This window comes from Oryctolagus cuniculus, chromosome 18, assembly GCF_051225735.1.
Source record: "Oryctolagus cuniculus isolate XC-2025 breed Fujian yellow rabbit chromosome 18, ASM5122573v1, whole genome shotgun sequence".
NCBI classification, from domain to species: Eukaryota; Metazoa; Chordata; class Mammalia; order Lagomorpha; family Leporidae; genus Oryctolagus; species Oryctolagus cuniculus.
In genome coordinates, this window is record NC_142884.1 from 21,684,327 (window position 1) to 21,703,562 (window position 19,236).

The 19,236-nt window shown below is 52.5% G+C and overlaps 1 protein-coding gene and 2 pseudogenes across 1 annotated transcript in view; 1 reads left to right on the top strand and 2 right to left on the bottom strand.

The window, feature by feature from the left end:
- LOC138846506 (protein Aster-A-like) overlaps positions 1-19,236 on the bottom strand; it is a 406,361-nt gene that overhangs the window by 30,492 nt on the left and 356,633 nt on the right.
- On the top strand, positions 3,845-4,936 carry LOC149120837 (histo-blood group ABO system transferase 2 pseudogene; annotated as a pseudogene).
- Positions 12,882-13,792, bottom strand: LOC149120838 (histo-blood group ABO system transferase 1 pseudogene; annotated as a pseudogene).

The window sequence follows — 19,236 nt, forward strand, 5'->3', positions numbered from 1 at the left end:
ACTTTATTTATTTATTTGAGAGGTAGAGTTACAGACAGAAAGAGGGAGAGACAGAGACAGAGGTCTTTCATCTACTGTTTCACTCCCCAACTGGCTGCAAAGGCTGGAGCTGAGCTGATCCAAAGCCAGGAGCCAGAAGCTTCTTCCAGGTCTTGCAAGGTGGGTCTTGCAAGGTGGGTGCAGGGGCCCACGCCCATTAAGTGAGATTTTTTTCCCCTAAAGAAACTTATTATTTAAGGAATACAAACTTTATGCATTTCATAAGTACAACTTTAGGAATATATTGATTCTTCCCTGTCGCTCCCCCTCTTCGTGGAGGAACGACACAGGACCCTGCGCTGTTCTTTCGTCTGCTCGGCCCTCCCCGGGTTTGCTGCTGGTTCTTCCCGGGTTGGCTACTATCCCTTCCACCTCCGTGGAAGGGCAGTTCCCCCTGGCCGCATTCCCCACTTCCGCAGGGGAGCGGCACACCGCCGGCCGGTTCTCTCGGGGGCTGCACGGGTTCCCTTAGATGTTCCCCATAGATGTTCCTGGTGCATGCCGTTTCTCTCCTCCTTTATAGTCCTCCTCCGCCAATCCCAACTCGGCTGCCCACACGCCGAGTACGCTGCTCTCCAATCAGGAGCAAGTCCTACAGTTTATCAGTTGAACTGGAGGCAGCTGTGCGGAAGCTGTTTACTTCTCTCCCAACGCCACATTGTGGGAGAGCAGATGCATAGAATAAGTCTTAATTCGAGTAACTTAGTCTAGTCCGGATTGCTCCCCACACTTCCCACCATATCTGCCCTCCCACCCACTCTCCTACCCCTTCCACCTCCTCCCTCTCCCATTCCCAGTCCCATTCTCTACTAAGATCCATCTTCAATCAACTTTATACACAGGAGAGTACTCCCATTTTTAAGGCACGAATCAGGAGCCCAGAGGTGGTCTGTAAGGTGCGTTAGACACCGAGTTATGTGAGCTGGTCTCTCCAGCGCTGGGCACAGGGGTAAGTCCGCTGCCCAGTGGCTGTGTGACGTTCTGCATGGGTGACTCCCCCACGTGCAAGACTGGGGGGATTACTTCCATGTGTCAAGGCTGGTAGGAAGCTAAAATCAGGCAGATGACACATGTGGCCAGCAGCTCCTGGTCCACAGAAGTGCCCAGACACCCCTGCCGCAGTGATGTCACCCCCCCCGCCCTGCTCCGAGTTCAGTGGAGGAGCAATGTCCTGAATGCACGCAACCATAGCCCTGGTCAAAGTCGCGGACAGTCTCTGTCGACACGGTCATCCCCCGAAAGCCCAATCACAGGTGAAACACTTAGCCGTGAATCACGAGACAGTTCCTGCTCAGATCTTACAAATAATGGCGAGTGCCAGGCTGCTGGGACGACCTAGGGAGGATGCAAGTGGCTTTCTTAGGGCTCCAGGCCACAGCGTATCTATCAACACAAACAGCCCGAGCACACTGCACTGAGAAAGAGGGGATTCTGAAAGCCGGTGAGGTCCCAAGGGGTCAGAGACGTCCAGTCATTCTGCAAAACCCTCCTGGGGAAAGGAAACTTTGGGGTACGACGGATTGCTCTCAATCTCCTACAACCCAAGAACGTCCCCAGGAGTGCCCGGGCCACTCTCAGTACGCTTCCTCCAGCGCAGTACGGAAAGCGGAGATGACTTCACCATGGAGGGGCGAGGGCGCCAGTCTATAGCTGATGTAAAGGAGGCCCTGCCAAGGCTCTCAGTGAGTCTGTGGGCACCAAGGAGAGGGTAGGAGTGGTGCTGGCACCTTCTGACTCCCATCTTGAAGCTCATCAGAATCCTCTGCCTCTCATCTTGGAGCGTCTCGGGCCTCGGGATCAGTGGTAAAGGGGGTATCTTAGGGTGGCTGCCATGTCTCCTGTCGGGTGAGCCACAGAATAGTCTACAAGAATCTCTAAGAATCTCCCAAGGGCAAACAAGGTCAGGAAAGCCTGGGATAAAGAGTTTGGGGAATTATGACAAAAGAACAGGTGTTTGGACAATGAAAGCAGCTGGTATCAAAGTTCTGATGAGGAGGTAGGCATCTGGGACGGAGAAGCTGGAGCCAGGAGACCAGCCCCAGGAGGTCTCATGGAGACAGGAGAGCATGGAGGTTCTCAGGCTAGTGGGCAGGCACCTGCCGCAGGGGTCAAAGGCTCCCCTGGGTCTCCATTTCTGGTCCTTCCCTGCACCAGGGCTGGTCCTGGTCCTCTCTACCTTTCCATTCTGTGAGGTTCTTTAACCTCCACTGTTCCCAGGGAAGGATCATGGTGAGCAGGGCAACACGTCTCCCCTCCACTGGTCCTGAGGTTCAGGGGACTCCCCAGGGACCAGGTGCACAGCCAAGCCACAGCTGCAGCACACGGAGGACCTGCTCCTTGCTCTGCTGTGATTTCATCATCCAGGCTTCTGCAACCTCACGGGGTTGTCTTGGTATTTTGCCAGGACATCGGCATATAAGTCAGGAATGACTGTCCTCACAAAGTGCACACAGCTGGGAAAAGTCACAATCCTGACCACAAAAGGCAAAAGGGCCGTCCCTCAAAAGGTACTCATCAAAGCCCTTCCTCACCTAACAGACTCACAACTCCCCTAAGAAGGTTCCAGAACACCGGGACACATCATGCCTGCGGCCACCCTCTCCTGTGTTGGCCAGAAGCAAAGTGTCATGGAGCAGCTTCCTGGAGGAGGGGACAGATGCTCCCTACCCACCCTGGGACCCTTTTCCACCTGCTGTTCATCGCACAGAGGGGCAGCAGGGGTCCATGTCAGAGCCTTCATTTGCCAGGAGGGTCATGCTGGGATACTTAGGAGGTGTATGTGTGGGCAACAGGATGAGCCCAGACTCCATGAAGGGGGGCTCAGCCTCCCTTCCCCAGTGTGAGGGCTCTGTCTGGAAATCAGCTGATGCGGAAGCCCAAGGCAGGCTACCAAAGGAACCAGACTCGGGAAAAGAGCCCAAAAGTTGAAATCCCAAAGAATATCCAAGCGAGGCCATGGATCAGAATATAGGTGGCCAGGGATACGCTCCTAGATCCCGGTTGACCCAGTGGGTTCGTGCACACATGGTCCGTCACGCATGCTTCTGAGCCCATTTGCTCCCCGGTGAGGAGGAGGACGGGGCTTCCACATGCACGCCTGTTCTGCAGAGCCCACAGGTAAGGCACGTGCAGCGTAGCAGCCTATGCAAAGCATGGACCTGCAGCCAGCTAAGGAAACTCAGTGTCGGGTAAGTGATTGTTAGGATGAAGGAAAAGAGCCCTTGATCAGGTCTTCCGTCTCCCCTGGGAGGGTTCCGGGTCAGGCTTTGTGAAAGATGGTCGAGCACATCAGGCACAACCAGCTGTGGCCTTGAAGACAGTCTGGTCTCAACCGTATGGATTTTTTTTTTTTTTCTAGAAAACGTGGTGCTTATGTGAAGGTTTCTCTACTACGGAGTATCACTGGACCCTGGATTAGGCTCCTTGGTGGCTCCTGCCCTGCCCTGCTTTCATCACAATCTCTGTCCTTACCTGGCTCTGTGACCTCCCTGGGGCCAGTCTCCTGCACCTGTTTCAGGAGCCCTGACTTCCGGCCCAGAAGGTCTAGGCGTGCGTTGATCGTGGCCTGTCATCTGGTTCTTTGACATAGCCTCAAATGAAAACGAAGCTGCTGAGACATCTGCTGTGTGACGTTCTGGAATCTTCCTCCACCAGGGGACCCTGTATGTCCTGCTGTCGGGTGGCCCTTGCACGGAGGTAGGTTCTAGGAACAGCAGGAGGGGTGTGGGCACCTCCTTGTCCATGCATCGTCCTTTGTGTCACTCAGCATCTAAGAGAGCCCGCCTACATCATCAGCAGTGGAGCCATGGCCAAGCTACTGAAGATACTGCCTGGGCAATGCTACGCATCTCATAAAGTGATCGTTCTCCTCCTGACAGGTATAACCTTCACCTTTCACTATTGCTACTGGAATCTGAAGAGCCAGCGTGTTAAAAGCTTGCTGGCTGGGACAGGTACAGCTGTTGGAGAATCGCACACGAAGTATCTGCAGCCAGATGCACTAACTCCCTCTAGGAGGGATGTCCTCGTCCTCACCCCTTGGCTTGCCCCAGTTGTGTGGGAAGGTACTTTCGACATTGACCTACTGAATGCGCAATTCAAGCTCCAGAATGCTACCATTGGGTTAACTGTGTTTGCTGTCAAAAACTACATGTCTTTCCTAGAGCTCTTCCTGAGGAGTGCGGAGAAGTACTTCATGGCCGGCCACAGGGTGAACTACTACGTCTTCACTGACCAACCCGAGCTGGTCCCTCAGCTCCCGCTCCCCGGCGGGAGGCGGGTGATCGTCCTCAGGACCCAGAGCCACCAGCGCTGGCAGGACATCAGCATGCAGCGCATGGGAGCCATCAGCCACGGCGCCCGCCAGCGCTTCCTCAAGGAGGTGGATTACCTGGTGTGTGCCGACGTGGACATGGAGTTCAGGGACCACGTGGGCGTGGAGATCCTCTCCTCTCTGTTTGGTACCATCCACCCGGACTTCATGGCGGTAAGCCGGTACTCCTTCAGCAATGAACGCCGGCCTGAGTCGCAAGCCTACATCCCTGAGGACGAAGGGGACTTTTATTACATTGGGGCCTTCTTTGGAGGGTCAGTAGCAGAGGTTTACAGGCTCACCGAGGCCTGTCACCAGGCCATAATGATAGACAAAGCCAATCACCTGGAGGCCATATGGCAAGAAGAGAGCCATCTGAACAAGTACCTGCTTTACCACAAACCCACCAAGCTACTCTCTCCAGAATACATGTGTGACCATGACCTGTTGCAGGATATGCAACATCGAAAAAAGCTGGGCTTGTCCAACATCGTGAGGCGGATTCGAATTTTTGCCCTACTCAAAAATAAAGAGGTTAAGTCAAATAATGCTTCCCAGAAGGTTCAGAGTACTGATGGACGATGAGCCCCCACTGCCCTCCTCACATGCCGCCCTGATTAAAATCAATTTTACAAGCAATGATAATTCTCCACCTCTTTTTGCCATATGGCTGAGAAAAGCTGCTAATGCATTCCACCATTTTTTAAAAGATATATTTATTTATTTGAAAGGCAGAGAGAGAGAGAGAGGTCTTCCATCCACTGGTTCACTCCCCAAATGGCTGCAACAGCCAGAGCTGGGCTGATCTGAATCCAGGAGCCAGGAGCTTCCTCTAGGTCTCCCATGCAGGTGCAGGGACCCAAACACTTGGGCCGTCTTCCACTGCTTTCCCAGGCACATTAGAAACAGGGAGCTGGATCGAAAGAGGAGCAGCCAGGACTTGAACTGGTGCCCATATAGGATGCCAGCACTGCAGGCGGCAGTTTTACCCTCTATGCCACAGTACCAGCTCCATTCCACCATTTTTGTAAAATTCAGGCAGATCTAGCACTATCTCCCTCCCCTCGGTTTCTCTCTCTCGCTCTCTCGCTCTCTCTCTCACACACACACACACTTAGACCCTGATTGCACAGATCACACATGAATTCCCAAGCTGCCATGACCTTGAGCTTCTCCTAATACCCTGTAGGAGATGAGTAAGGGCAGTGGGCTGAGCCTGTACTGGGCCACAAGGGATCAGAGACGATTGCCCAGAAGAAATGAAGGGCCCCTGTTGGTGTAGCCACGCCTCTGGGGACACGCCATCCCTCAAACGCCTGCAGATGAACGTGGATCCTTGTTGTCGAAGCCGCAACAGCCCTGGGGTGTGCAGGAAGCTCATTATCCAAAACAAAGATGATCCGGTGTCGCTCCCCCTCTTCGTGGAGGAGCAACACAGGACCCTGCGCTGTTCTTTTCGTCTGCTCGGCCCTCCCCGGGTTGGCTGCTGGTTCTTCCCGGGTTGGCTACTATCCCTTCCACCTCCGTGGAAGGGCAGTTCCCCCTGGCCACATTCCCCACTTCCGCAGGGGAGCGGCACACCGCCGGCCGGCTCTTCTCGGGGGCTGCACAGGTGTTCCTTCAGCTAGATGTTCCCCTTAGATGTTCCCTGGTGCATGCCGTCTCTCTCCTCCTTTATAGTCCTCCTCCGCCAATCCTAACTCGGCTGCCCACACGCCGAGTACGCTGCTCTCCTCCAATCAGGAGCAAGTCCTACAGTTTATTAGCTGAACTGGAGGCAGCTGTGCGGAAGCTGTTTACTTCTCTCCCAGCGCCATATTGTGGGAGAGCAGATGCATAGAATAAGTCTTAATTCCAGTAACTCAGTCCAGTCCGGGCTGCTCCCCACAATCCGGTGCTTGGACGAGCCCGTGCTGATCTATTACTGTTGTTAACTCAGCTCCGTAGTTCGTATCAGGTGCGGTTTCTGTGCTGTACATCGTGTGAGTCTCAGCAAAACCAGAATGACCTGAGTTCACCAGGACGTAAGCACGTGCGAGGTTTACCACCCTCCAAAGCCCCTGCGCTCCCCTCTGCATCTCTCCCTCCCTCCCCCCATAGCCATGTAAATCATTGGCTTTTTTGTCTCCAAGAATGTCACGTGGTTGGAACTACACAGCAGGTAGTCTTTTCAAGTTGCCTTCCTGCACCTAGTGTGCTAAAAAAGCAATTATTAACAGACCCAAATATATTCTGTGCCTCTATGCTTTATAAAAATAAGAACCCAAAAGCATATAAATTAAAATTATTAATTAATAATTAATTATCATAATATGATAAAATGTAATAAGTAAATAATGTTCAACAGTATTTATAGGTTGTTTTCATTTTTCATATATAAGAAATCAACTAGGGTGGGCTTTTATTTACAAAAGATTTATTTTTTATTTATTTGAAAGACACAGTTACACAGAGAAGTAGAGTCGGGGGGAGAGGGAGGGAGAGAGAGAAAGAGAGAGACAGAGGTCTTTCATCTGATGGTTCACTCCCTAGACGGCCACAATGGCCAGAGTTGAGCTGATCCGAAGCCAGGAGCCAAGAGCTTCTTCCAGGTCTCCCACGTGGGTGCAGGGGCCCAAGGACTTGGGCCACCTTCCACTGCTTTCCCAGGCCATGGCAGAGAGCTGGATCAGAAGTGGAGCAGCCAGGATGCGAACTGGTGCCCCTATGGGATGCCGGTGCCTCAGGCTGGGGCTTTAACTCATTGCACCAAAGCACCGGTCCTTAGGGCAGGCTTTTAGCACAGTGGCTTAAGTCACTGCTTGGAATACCCACATCCCATACTGCAGTGCCTGGTTCACAAGCTGGCTGCTCATCCAGCTTCCTGCTGATGCACATCCTGGGTGGCGGCAGATGATGGCTCAAGTGCATGGGGGACCCATAGGAAGTTCCTGGCTCCTGGCTTCACCCTGGCCCAGCCCTGGTGTTGCAGGTGTGAACCAGCACATAGAAGAGCAATCTCTCTCTCTCTCTCCCTTGCTCTCACTCTCGCTCTCTCTCTCTGCTTATTTCTCTGTATCCCTCTCTCTGTCTCTCTGTCTTTCAAGTAAAATGAAAAGAAGTAAATTTTGGGGCTAGCGTGGTGGCATAGCGGGTAAAGCTTATTTTCCTCTATTCTATTTTGTAATGTATTTACTTATTTGGAAGGCAGAGTTAGAGAGTTGGGGAGCAACTCAGACTAGACTAAGTTACTGGAATTAAGACTTATTCTATGCATCTGCTCTCCCACAATATGACGCTGAGAAGGGAGAAACAGCTTCTACACAGCTGCCTCCAGTTCAACCAATAAACTGTAGGACCTACTCCTGATTGGAGGAGAGCAGCGTACTCGGCGTGTGGGCAGCCGAGTTGGGATTGGCGGAAGAGGACTATAAGGGAGGAGAGAGACAACATGCACCAGGAACATCTAAGGGTAACATCTATCTGAAGGAACACCTGTGCAGCCCCCGAGAGAGCCGGCCGGCGGTGTGCTGCTCCCCTGCGGAAGTGGGGAAGGTGGCAGGGGGCCCGCCCCTCCACGGAGGTGGAGGGACAGTAGCCAACCCGGGAAGAACCAGCAGCAAACCCGGGAAGGGCCGAGCGGACGAAAGAACAGCGCAGGGTCCTGTGTCGTTCCTCTACAAAGACGGGGAGCGACACCATCTACTGGTTCACTCCCCAAATGGCTGTAACAGCCAGAGCTGGGCTGATCCAAGAAGAAGCCAGGAGCTTCTTCCAGGTCTCCCATGTGGGTGCAGGGGCCCAAGGACTTGGGCCACCTTCTACTGCTTTCCCAGGCCACAGCAGAGAGCTGGATCAGCCAGGACTTGAACCCATATGGGATGCCAGCACAGCAGGTGGCAGCTTTACCCTCTATGTCGCAGCACTGGGCCCCGCCCTTCTCCTCTTTTCGTATGTCAAATCCACTTGTTTTCATTGAGCTGTTTTTAGTGGTTGTCCTACATGGAGCGATACCTGATACGAGTGGGCCAGAGAGTTGCCTAGGAGAGCACATGGAAGGAGGACAGAGAAGGACCCATAAGCAAAGTCAGCAATCAAAGGGCACTCCCACGTGGTCAGTGCCTGTTGCAAGACAGAGGGTGGCCCGCTAAGTGAGTATACAAGCAGGGTGGAGTTTAGCATGCATGAGGCTTCCTGGTGCCTCCATGTGCAGCTTAACTTCCTCATGGCCATCATGGCATCTCCTCCTTCCTGGTCTTGAGCGAGAAACAGGTGCACTATGGGAATGCAGCCACACTGGTTGGACAGGCAAGAGGGTGGGGTTGCAATGCAGCACTACAGAGAAGTTATGGAGAAAAAAAACCTTCCAGCTTCATTTATTCCTACCTACCTCTCTACTGAGCTCCCCCCTATCAGTAAGGTAAAAACTTCCTTAAAGCTTTGAAAATGTTCAAGAAGGATTATGCTAATTTTATCCCAACAAGAGGTTATCAGAGGGTGGGGCTATCTGTAGCTTGATTTGTGAAATCCTCTAGTCCATATAGGTCTGTGTCTTTTTTTTTTCCAGTTTGACAGGTAAATGTTGTATCACCTTCGTTATGGCCTTTACGATTTATTACAATTGTTATTACAGTTACTATGATTTTATTGTCCACTCCTGACTTCCTCATAATTCCGGCTACCTTCCCTTCTGATTCACAGTCTGTCTCTTCTTCCTTATGCAAATTCCAGATACTAAATTTTCCTCACTGATATCAAGCATTTCTTCTTTCGAGTGAATTTTAGAATAAGCTCCATAGGAGCAAAGATCTTTGTTTGTGCATGACGTAGCTCTTCATCTGTGCAAAGCCTTTTCCTTCTCAGTGAAGTTTTATAGGTGTTAGTATGGCCTGCTCACTTAACGTTAAGTCTGGCAGCGTGACAAGCACTGGATAGGCGTAACAATCAAGGCTTAGAGCAAGCAGTAGGTAACGTGAAATGCCTGTTGGCCCAACAGGGAAGAGGAGGGCCCGGACTCAAACCCTGGGTCTCCAAGCCCCAAGTTCAAGTCCAGCTCTCTGCCTGTGACCTTACTGTGCCAGCCTGAAGAAGAAAAATAAGTGCCTGTCTTTCCTATTTTGGAAGGGTGGGGGGGTGGGAGTCATATTCAGCTGAGGCCTGGCACTGTTCTGACCTCTGCAAAGGGGGAGGTGTCTTAGTCCATGCCCGCTGCTATAACAAAACCCCACCGCATGTGCAGTTTACAAATAACATAGCTTGACTGCTCACAGTTCTGGGGGCTGGGGCGTCCCAGGGCAATGTGCTGACGGGCATGCTGTATGGCAAAGGCTCTTTCTTCATGGATGGCACGAAGATCCCTCCAGCCCTTTCACAAGGCTGCGGAACTCCTCCAAGAGGGCGGAGCTCTCAGGTCTAATCATCCCCTGAACTCCTTACCTCTCGGTACTGTTGCCTTAGGGGTGCAGCTTCGACAGTCGACAGGGGATACAGAGCTGCAAACCCTAGTATGAGGTCAACCCTCCCTGTTCTGTTTCAGTTTGCAACGAGCCTAACCCAGTTCTGCCTCGGTTGTCTGCACCAGTCCTCGCCTTCCAGCCATACACCTACTCTACTAGAACTTCCAGAAGGCGGCTCGCTGGGATCAAGTAGTTTGCACTCTCTGCAATCCCCAAGCACACATCTGGGGCCTGGACTGTTCCCATGACAACAGCATTCTGCCACCCACTCCCTTTGTCCTTGGGTCCAGGACCAGCCTGCAAGGCAGGGGTGGGGGGGTGGGGGGCGGCCGGTGGGACACAGGAGCAGTTGTTGGAAACAGCCTCTGTGAAGACGGCTCGGCCTCCTTGAGGAGGGGCAGAAAAGGCACGATGCCACTGGCAGACCAAGGGGCTTGAGAGGAGCCCACCAAGATCATCTCCAGTCGTCCCCTCCATCGCTGGAGTCGTCTTTTGGGGAGCAAAAGCCCTACAACCCTGCGAAGGCGAAAGCCAGAGAAAAGCTGTGTGTGGGCGTGGCCAGCACGTTGAACCTGCCAGGCTAGTGAACCCTGCAGTGACACTGCGATTCTGTAACGTAATATGGACGAGGAAGCAGCCTCAGGACCATCAAACAGCTTGCCTGAGATCAAACAGCCAGTCTGCCCGGGGCCTGGGTGGCTCCTGGTTCTGCCAGACTGCAGCCCCTTTACCCTGTACGGCTACGCACCTCCCTTCTCCTCTCCACCCCCAAGATCTCTGGCCAGGCCTCTCCCTCCCCCCACAGCACACGGGCCCAGGCACTCCGAGATCAGTCACAGTTACTTTTATTAGAATCAGTCTGCTAAAGACGGAAACAGGTAACATTGGGCGGATTTCAGCCTCAGGTGTGGAGAGGCAGGAAGTAGACCTCAGATCGAGAGTGGAGACGTCGGTGGCAAAGATTCGTCCTCACACAGGGCTCAGCTTCGTCACATTCAGCGTGCTTATTCCTTTGACCTTGCTGGTGGTGACAGTGCCCTGGGACAGAGTCAGAGGAGGGCTTCAGGGGCTGGCATGGTGGCACAGCAGCTTAAGTCACTGCTTGCGACACCAACAACCCATATCAGAGAGCTGGTTTGGGTCCCGGCTGCTCGGCTTCCAGTCCAACTCCCTGCTAATGCACCAGGAAAGGTAGCAGAAGACGGCCCGAGTACTTGGATCCCTGCCACCCGTGTGGGAGACCTGGATGGGGGTCCTGGCTCCTGGCTTAGGTCTGGCCCAGACCTGGCTGTTGGGAATATTTGGGGACTATGAGTATTGATTCTACAGAAATAAAAACTATTAGAAGAGAGGCCAGCATTTTGGCACAGCAGGTAAAGCCACCGCCTGCAGTGCCGGCATTCCATATGGGCACCAGTTTGAGTCCCGGCTGCTCCACCTCTGATCCAGCTCCCTGCTGATGCACCTGGGAAAAGCGACAGAAAACAGCCTAGGTGTTTGGGCCCCTGCAGCCACATGGGAGGCCTGTATGAAACTCCTGGCTCCTGACTTCGGCTTGGCTCAGCCCTGGCTGTTGTGGCCATCTGGGAGTGAACAGTGGATGGAAGATCTCTATTTCTTCCTCTCTCTCTCTCTTTCAAATAAATAAATAAATCTTTAAAGAGAGAGAGAGAAGGAGAAAGAAACCAATGTAAGGGGCAGGCATTTGAGCCAGCAGTGAAGATGCCCAGTCCCATAGCCCAGTCCCCGGCTTCAGGGTCCGGCTCCTGTTCTCACTGCAGCTTCCTGCTAATGCAGAGGGATCAGGTGATGGGTCCCTGCCACACACGTGGGAGACCATGAGTTACTAACTTCCGGGGGCCAGTGCTGTGGCACAGCGGGTTAACACCCTGGCCTGAAGCGCCGGCATCCCATATGGGCACCGGCTCGAGACCCAGCTGTCCACTTCTGATCCAGCTCTCTGCTATGGCCTGGGAAAGCAGTAGAGGATGGCCCAAGTCCTTGGGCCCCTGCACCTGCGTGGGAGACCCGAAGGAGGCTCCTGGCTCCTGGCTTCAGATCGGTGTAGCTCCGGCCATTGCGTCCATCTGGGGAGTGAGCCATCGGATGGAAGACCTCTCTCTCTCTCTCTCACTCTCTCTGCCTCTTTTCTCTCTGTGTAACTCTGACTTTCATATAAATAAATAAATCTTTTTTTTTTTTTTAAAGAGTTCCTAACTTCCAGGCCCAGCCTGTCTCAGCCTTGGTCCCTGTGGGCATTTGGGGAACGAACCAGTGGATGGGAACATGGGAGAATAGGATCTTTCACTCACTCTCTCTCTCTCTGCCCCCTTTCTCTCTCCCTATCCCCTTTCCTGTCTCCTTCCTTCTCCCCTCCCTGCTTCCATCTCTCCCTAATAAAATAAAAACCAACGCAACAAACCGGAAGCCTCACAACCAGCATCCTTGTTCCTTTGCAGCTGAGTTCAAGGGTCAGAGATCACCTTGACGGAATGGAGGGCTGAAATGACAGGCCAGCCCCGAGACAGCCCTGACCCCTGACGCCATAGCTGTGGAGTAGAGTGCGCGCTGCGAGACCCGGACCCCAGCACGTGCTCTGCTACCACGGCCGCTGCTCACACCTCCCTGAGATCCTGGGAGCATATTTGCAATTTGCCTTAGGGAGAGAAAACGCTCTCCCAAGCTCTTCTTGTGTAAAATAGCTTGTTCAACATGGACATGGGAAAAACACACAACTGGTATTTGGAGCCTTTTACACCTGGAGGGGCCCTGGGAACTATGGGCTATCACGGGCTCACAGGACGAGACCGCCGGCCTCACCCAGCCTGAAGGGCTGCCGGGGAAGCTCCGGGTGGGGAGACTCCAGGTGGCAACTTCTGGAACTCGTGCCCGAGCCCAGGAATCAGGCCTGTCCAGAGGAGTACACACACTTGTGTGTTCACGGTTGGAGGGGACGCTACGGCTTACTAAGCTGGGAGAGGGGTGGGGTGGGGTGTGTGCTAGACCGCAGCCATTTTGCACACGCAGACTGCGTGTGGGCGGGTTCTCAGGCTACCTGTCCCCTGGACTTCTCCCCGCTTCCCTGGACGCTTCCGTCACGCGTTCTGGGTTGCTTGGTGATTCTTTGGAGCACCCACTTGTCCTGAAATCTCACGTTCTGGAAGATGGCCGGCAAGTCCATCAGCCTCTTGTCCCACATGTACTCAGGGGAGAGGACCTTGGTGGGTTTGTGGTAAAGCAGGTACTTGTTCAAGTAGCTCTCCTCACACCACACAGCCTCAACGTGGCGGGCTTTGTCCCTCGCCATGGCCTCGTGACAGGCTGTGGCGAGCTTGTGAACTTCCGGCACTGAACCCCCAAATAAAGCCTCTGTGTAATAGAAGTCCCCCTCGCCGAGCGGAACGTGGGCTTGCGACTGGGGCCAGCGTTCGTAGGCAAAGGTGTCCCGATGGCGCCCAAAGAAGACAGGGTGGATGGTGCCGAACAAGGCGGAGAGGATCTCCACGCCCACGTGCTCCTGGAAGGTCACGTCCACGTGTGCGCACACCAGGTAATCCACCTCCTTGAAGAAGTGCACAGAAGAGAAATGGCCGAGTATTTCCATGCGGGGTCCAGACACCTCCCTGCCGCCGGCGGGGGTCGGGACCTCCAGGATGGCCATCTGCCTCCCGGCTCCGAGCCGGATGGGCGGGACGCCATTGGGCTGATCGGTAAAGATGTAGTATTTCACCCTGTGTCCCACCATGAAGTGGGCCTCTGCCGTCTCCAGGAACGGCTTCAGGAAGACCACGTACTTCTTCACGGCAAACGAGGCCAACCCAACGGTGACATTCTGGAGCCAGAAGTGCTCATTGAGTATCTCAATGTTGAAAGTCTCTTCCCACACAATTGGAGCTAACCAAGGTGTCTGGACAAGGACATCCTCCTTAGAAAACAGTAGCAGGCTTGGCTGTGGGTACACCAACCTTGATACGTTCACGACTTCCAGGTGGTTCATTTCTTTAGCAGCCAGACTGGCCCTGGCCAGAGTGTCTTCCAGATTCTGGCTTCTCGGTGCCAGGAAGGTACAGCCCAAGGAGGTCAAGACAAGGGCGAGGAGGAGAAGGCAGATCACATAACGAAAGGAGTGGGATTTTGATTTCTCCAGATGTGTCTGAGACAGCTGGGCCATGGTTCTTGGGGTCTCCTCCCGGCTGGGAGGGCAACCTCTCCTGGGCAGGGGGAAGCCAGACCTGAGGCCCAGCGACATCTGAGCCTGCCCACACAACCTGCTCATCCGGTAGCCCCTGGAGCTCTCCAAGGCCAATCCTGGGGCCAGCTGAGGGTGGGTTAGAGTCCCAGGAGAACTCCACGAAATCCAGTTTGGCTTTGAGGTGCTGTCAAGGTGGTCCGGTGGTGGCACTCAGTCACCAGCCAGCTAGAAGGTAAGAACCTGAGCGGAGGAGACACTAGGAGTCCTGAGAGAGGCACAGGAGGCGGCAGCAAGGGAGGGGGCCACAGAGCAGGTCAGGGGCAGAGATTGTGATGAAATGAAAGCTGGGCAGGGACCACCAGGCAGGCTGACCGAGGGCTCGGACGCTGCTGCCCTGGCCCGCCCGCGGCACTCAGCAGCTGGGAAACCCTTCCAACTGAGACCAGACTGCCTCGGGGGGCATGTGCAGATAGGCCGCGTGGGTCACCATGGGAGCCATGGCGGAGGGTGCGGGTTAATGTTGGCTTTCTTTTATTCCCCTAATCGTCACTTACAGTTCACTGAGCACTAACTTTTCAGGTGTTGAGCTGTTAGGATTACACTGCTACAGTTAATGTGCTTTATCCTGTTAAATCCTCACAGAAAGCTGGCTTCTCTCGTACATTCTGTTGGTCTACGGATCTGTTGTTAATGCCAGTATTATACTGTTTGATTACTTCTAATGCAGTAATATAATTTTATTTTAAAAAGTAGTTGTGTTTTATTTTTTCTTTTTTTTAATATTTTATTTATTTATTTGAAAGAGTTACACAGAGAGAGGAGAGGCAAAGAGAGAGAGAGAGAGGTGTCTTCCATCCAATGGTTCACTCCCTAGTTGGCCACAACGGCTAGAGCGGTGCCGATCTGAAGCTAGGAGCCAGGAGTTTCTTCCAGGTCTCCCACGTGGGTAGAGGGGCCCAAGGACTTGGGCCATCTTCTGCTGCTTTCCCAGGCCACAGCAGAGAGCTGGATCAGAAGTGGACAGCCGGGTCTTGAACCAGTGCCCATATGGGATGCCGGTGTTTCAGGCCAGGGCGTTAACACACTGCGCCACAATGTCGGCCCCTAGTAATATAATTTGAAACCAAGAAATGTGGGGTCTCCAACTTGGCTTTTCTGTCTCATTCTACTTTGGTTATTAGTAGTCTTTTGTGGTTCCCTTTGAAAAGGTGCTAGGAAACTTGAATATCCACGTGCAAAAGAATGAAGTTAGATTTTAGGTTACAACATACACAAAAATGATTCAAAATGGATCAGAGATCTAAACCTAAGAGCTAAGGGCTGACACGCCTAGAAGAAAACATAGAATGGAGCTTCATGGTATTGGATTTAGGCAATGATTACCTAGATGATACTGAAAACACAGGCAACAAAATTGAAAATTAACAAAATTAAAAATTTGGATTTCGTCAAAATAAAAAACTCTTTATCCATCAAGGAATACTAGCAAGAGAGTGAAGAGACAACTGACAACTGATGGAATAAGAGAAAATACCTGTAAGCCATGTATCAGAAAAGGATTTATATCCAGAATATATGAAGGAGCCCTAACCTCAGCAATCCAATATGCAAACCAGCCACTGGAAAAACGGAGAAATGAATTGAATAGACATTTCTTCAAAGAAAACATACACATGGCCCAGAAGCACGTGAAAGGATGTCCAACATCACTTCTCGCTAGAAACATGCAGATCAAAATCCACAATGAGACACCCTCACTGGGCTGGTGACTAAACACAGCAGGGGCATTTGCCTTGGTGGCTGAGACACTGCATTCCGTCTCTGGGCACCTGGGTTCAGTATCCACCTCCCACCCCCGTCTTCAGCTCCCTGTTAGACCAGGCCCTAGGAGGCAGGGCTGGTAGAACAAGTATTTGGCTCCCTACCACCCATATGGCATACCCTAGCCTTGGCTGTTGGAGGCATTTGGAGAGTACACCAGCAGATGGAAGGTATCTCTCTCTTTCTCCCCCCGCTCTTTGTATCTATGTTTGTCAAATAAATAAATCTTTAAGAAATAAATTAATTAGGGGCAGGTGTTGTGGCATAGTGGACTAAGCCCTGTCTGAGGCGCTGACATCCCACATGAACCCTGGTTGTAGTCTGGCTGCTCCTCTTCCGATCCAGCTCTCTGCTATGGCCTGGGAAAGCAGAAGACAGCCCAAGTGCTCGGGCCCCTGCACCCATGTTGGAGACCCAGAAGAAGCTCCTGGCTGCTGGCTTTGGATTGGCCCAGCTCCGTTTGTTGCAGCTATTTGGCGAGTGAACCAGGGAATGGAAGACCTCTCTCTCTGTCTGCAACTCTACCTCTCACTATAAAATGAGTAAATAAATATAATGAACACCCTCAGGTCTGGCATTGTGGCACAGCAGATTAAGTTGCTGCTTGCAATGCCCGTATCCCATGTGGGAACGAGGTACAAGTCCCAGCTGCTCTGTTTCTGACACAGCTCCCTGCTGATGCACATGGGAGAGCAGCGGAAGATGGTCTGGGTGTTTAGGTCCCTGCCACCCATGCGGGAGACCCAGATGGAGTTCCAGCCTACTGGCTTCAGCCTGGCCCAGGCCAAGCTGTTTCAGGCATTTGGGGAGTGAACCAGCAGGTGGAGGATGTCTTGCGGGGGCCAGAATTTTCCATCCACTGGTTCACTCCCTGAATAGCCTCAACAGCCAGAGCTGAGCCAGGCTGAAGCCAGAAGCCAGGAGTTTCTTCTGGGTTTCCGATGTGGGTGCAGGGCCCCAAGTATTTGGGCCATCTTCCACTGCTTACCCAGGCATATTAGCAGGAAATAAATCTTATTTTTAAAAAAAGAATTTTTAAAGAAAATAGACACAAATTGTCTTTGTGAAAAAGGAAATCCTTTATATCCTAAGGCTGTAAACTGATTTTCTCATAAACATTAGTAGCTTTATTTTCAGCATCTGACGTCACTGGGTTTCTGTTTCAAGGGTGTGGGCGAGGACCTCAGGGCATTTTTCCAACATGCTCCCTCCATGTTTTTGTTTTGTCCTCATTTTCCCTCTCGGGGTTCTCCACAAGCAGCCTGCTTCCAAAACTACAGTGACAAGTGTGCATCCACGGTGACCTTCACTTAGGCCAGCGCAAATCCAGGGAAACCTACACAGAATCCCCCTCTCCCCCACCGCGCCACCCTCCGCCGGTGGTCTGCGCGCTTCTGTGCTGGCCTCCCGCAGGACTGATGACCCTGGGACGCCAGCTCCCTGATTCCCACCTCTGAGTCAAGGGCGGCACTCCTGGACAGCCTTCCAGGCCCCCCAGCGTCCCTTCCTGCCTGCCTACCTCTGTCCTCTCCTCCACTGCCCCAGCTGGTGACTCCGTTCCAGGGCCACCGGATTGCCCGCTGCTGCTTGGGCTTTCGCAGCACGCGTTCCCGGCACCGGGATACTCTTCTTCCAGATCCTGCTGGGGTTCACTCAGCCGCCTCCTTCAAGGGCTTCTCCCCAGATCTCACCTTCCCATTGCAGCCCACCTGGTCCACCCTGTGTGAGCTGGAACCATCTCTCCCTAACACCGAGTTCAACTCCCACACACCGCTTTATTCTCTACAGAATCTGTTGATGGTTGACCTGCTAGTAATCTACTCACTTATTATGTTTCTTGTTCAGTTTCTCTTCTCCCATGAAAATGTAGGTTATACAAGCCCAGGATTTTTTTTTCCATTTTTTAAAATTGATGCTACTTCCTAGAATAGTCCTTGGAACACATATTAAATTTTTTTTTTAAAGTTGTGAATAAACTGCCCTCTGGAGGCCGGCACTGTGGCACAGCAAGTTAACGTCCTGGCCTGAAGCACCAGCAGCCCATATGGGCGCCGGTTCTAGTCCCGGCTGTTCCTCTTCCGATCTAGCTCTCTGCTATGGCCTGGGAAAGCAGTAGAAGATGGCCCATGTCCTTGGACCCCTGCACCCGCGTGGGAGACCTGTGGGAAGAAGCTCCTGGCTCCTGACTTTGGATCAGTGCAGCTCTGGCCGTTGCAGCCATCTGGGGAGTGAACCAGCAGATGGAAGACCTCTCTCTCTGTCTCTACCTCTCTCTGTAACTCTGTTTTTCAAATAAATAAAATAAATCTTAAAAATAAAACTGCCCTCTGAATAATACCTGGATGTTCCCTAAGTTTATCACACTCCCTACGCTGAACTCACAACATTTCTGCCGAAATGTCTTGAGTGCATGTATCTAAGATTGCCCTGGGTGTGCTGCCGTAGCTTGTCACCTGCTCATAGCTAGTCACCTCCTCCTCCTAATGCTCCGTTACCATCCCTCTGTCTATTCCTCCAGACCAGGAGCAGGCCTCACTGCTCTGACCACTGCAAAGAATCCCCTAAGGCTGTCTGTCTCCATCCTGGCACTCCTTCAATTCTTCTTCTTAGGTAACTCCAGGAATATTTCTAAAATCTCCATATGATTTTGTCTGTTTTTTTTTTTTTTCTCTTACCCCCTTCTCATGACTCCCCATTCTTCTGAGCCCATCCTAGGATGCAAGCTTGTTCACAATATGCCCTACTCCACACAGCAGCCACGTCGCTCACTTCAGCTTCCGTGTCCTGCTGCCGTGACCCTCTGCCTGGAGGCCCATGGATAGAGCGTCTCCTAAGAACAGACTCACTCGCGGGAGATTTGCTTCTGTAGTTGCAGAAAAGCTGCTACAGGCCAGGAGGACCCTGGTTCTCAGGTTCTAGCCTTTCCCAGCATGAACCAAGGTGTTTGTTCCTGCTTTAAAGCTGAGTCCTGGGGCCAGCACTGTGGCGTAGCGGGTAAAGCCATCTCCTGCAGTGTTGGCATCCCATATGGGCACTGGTTCGAGTCCCAGCTGCTCCACTTTCGATCTAGCTCTCTGCTATGGCCTGGGAAAGCAGTAGAAGATGGCCCAGGTCCTTGGGCCCCTGCACCCGCATGGGAGACCCGGAAGAAGCTCCTGGCTCCTGGCTTCGGAATGGCCCAGCTCCGGCCATTGTGGCCAATTGGGAAGTGAACCAGCGGATGGAAGACCTCTCTCTCTCTCTCTCCTTCTCTATCTGTGTAACTCTGACTTTCAAATAAATAAGTAAATCTTTAAAAAAAGAGAGAAAGAAAGAAAGAAAGAAAGAAAGCTGAGTCCTAGCAACACGAAGCTGGTGCCTGGGTTGGTCCCAGAGCACATGGACAGGAAAGCCAAAGTTGGAATGTTACAGGATCAAAACCTCAAAAACCAGTTTTG